Here is a 2564-nt window from a genome sequence, read left to right as displayed (position 1 = left end):
CAGAAAGCAAACAGGACAGGCAATATTGCAAGAAAATGCCAAGACAGAGTTAGGACAGAGACAGAGAGTGTTGAGGGAGTTTGTGTACTCAGAGAGGCTTGAGAGGTTCAAGCAAAGCTCTTGTTGTTGCGTATTGAGTCTCAAATTGAGCTCATACTGTTGTAAAAACTTTGCTTGAAGACATAATAGAGAGGCCACCATTGAAGGCTAGACCAGGAGACGTTGCCTAAAAGTATTGGGTGAACTTCTCATTAAATTTTGTTGTGTTATGTGTTGTCTATTATGTTTTTGTTTACTGCTTCATTGTCTATTTATTTCGCAATCTGATCGATCCATTACATAAAATCATATAGGCACATCCAAGCACATGAGTCTGTAATACCTTATTAATTGTCTTAGATCTCATTATCAGATCAAGTGGTATTAGAGCTTTAGGTTTGCTAAGGTTAGAAAAGCTTGTGCTAGATTGGTGAATGATAACTAGGTCAAAGCTCAAATTAGGAGAAGGAGAATTGGTTGAAACTAACCCAAAAATAGGAAGAGTCTATCCTAGGAGAAAAATGGCAAAAGAAATCCCTTGGAATCAGACTCTCAGTTCATGGACAATTTCATGACCATGAGAGCCACAGTAGAAGAATTGTATAGAGAATTTAAGAAAGGTCAAAGTGAAGATTCTTCAACCTCCAAACAAGACAAAGGAACAAAAGAATCTCTTATAGATGGCCATTCTGAAGGCAAAGTTAAAGGAAAAGTGGCTCCTCTATCCACACCTCCTGATAGCCCTGAAAATAAAAAGAAGAAAACATATTTGATTAAATTAGATGTTAAATTTGATTTTCCAATATATGATGGAGAATTAAATGCAGAGAAGTTAGATAACTGGATTAGACAGATTGATGTGTATTGCAGGGTGTAGAATATTGACTCAGATAGGAGTAAAATTTAGCTGGCTAGCCTACGCCTTGGAGGAACTGCCTTGGTATGGTGGGAAGGCAGGACACAAGTTGACTTGAAGAAGCATGGTAAAATTCTTTCTGTCTGGAGTGAATTTGTTTCTACAATTAAAAAACAATTCTATCCACTAGCTTATATGCAGCAAGCTATGATGAGTTGGCAAACTCTTCGCCAATTAAAAGGGCAAAGTGTACAAAGCTACACCCAAGAATTTAGAAAAAGAGCTTTGATTCTAGGCATTTCTTTAGACTCACCTGAAACTTTGCTGAAGTATATAGGTGGTCTACACAGCTATTTGAGGCACACCATTCTCATGTTTAACCCTACTAGCATAGATGAGGTATTTGTTCAGGCTACTCATCTAGAGGCTAGAGGCAAGAATGTGAACCCAGAGATTGGGGGATCATCAAAACCCACTGCAAGCAAGAACAAGGAAAAGAGGAAGCAGAAATGGAAAGAGAGGAAGGAAAATGTTGTACAAAAGGCCAAACCTTCATGCACTCACTGCAAGAAGGATGGACATGATGATGAACATTGCTGGTCTTTGCATCCGGAGCTGAAACCCAAGAAGTTCGATGGCAAGAAGAAGAAGACTGTTGCTGCTATACAAAAAGATTTGGGTCAGACTCAAGTGATGAAACAACAATTGCAACCACATGTATAAAAGGTAAAAATTTTGAAGCATCTATTAGTAATTCTACCCAAACTATTGATAGTGAAGAAAATGAGAGGAAAAGACATGAGATTTTTCATATTAGAGTTATTTCCAAGCATCAAAAGATTGATACTTTGTTTGATAGTGGCTCACAAGTAAACTTAATTTCTAAAGCAATTGTAAAGAAATTGGGACTACTAACCACACCTCACAAGAAGCCATATCCATTAGGTTGGGTATGTGATAAAGCAAAGCTACAAGTGACTAGACAACGTAAACTTAGGTTTTCTTTTGGGTTAGCATTTGTAGATGAGGTTGAGTTAGATATCATTCCCTTGGATATACGTGGAATTGTTTTAGAAATTCCTTACTTGTATGATAGAAAAGCCATTTTCTATAGAGCTGAAAATAAGTATCAACTCGTTAAAGATGGAATCGAATATATTATAAGAGCTCATAAACTCAAGAATAATTATACTCTCATAAACTCAGGGCAGATAAAAAGAATTGTAAATTCATGCAAGCAATTTTTATTGATGATTGTAAAGGAAAAGAAACCTGATAAAACCAATGTATTTGAAGGCTATGATGCTAAACAACAAGTTGATTTAGAAAAAGTTGTTTCAAAATATGATATACTATTTCAAGAACCTAAAGGTTTGCCACCCAAAAGGTCAATTGCACATGATATTAATTTGTAGCAAGATGCTGCATTGCCTAACATCGGAATGTACAGGTTATCCGCTTTAGAGAATGCAGAGATCAAGAAGCAGGTACAAAAGCTGCTCAAGAAAGGGTTCATAAGACCAAGAACATCACCATGCGGATCTCCAATCGTGTTGGTGAGAAAGAAAGATGGTTAGTGTAGGACGTGCATTGATTATCGAGCACTGAATAAAATAATGATCAAGAATCGTTATCCCCTTCCTCCCATTGATGATCTGTTGGATCAGTT

Source organism: Pinus tabuliformis, chromosome 6 (assembly GCF_031772625.1).
Source record: "Pinus tabuliformis cultivar Carrire ecotype Pingquan chromosome 6, CPIR1, whole genome shotgun sequence".
Lineage (NCBI taxonomy): Eukaryota > Viridiplantae > Streptophyta > Pinopsida > Pinales > Pinaceae > Pinus > Pinus tabuliformis.
The sequence above is the reverse complement of the archived record's forward strand: the minus strand, read 5'-3'. Positions refer to the sequence as shown.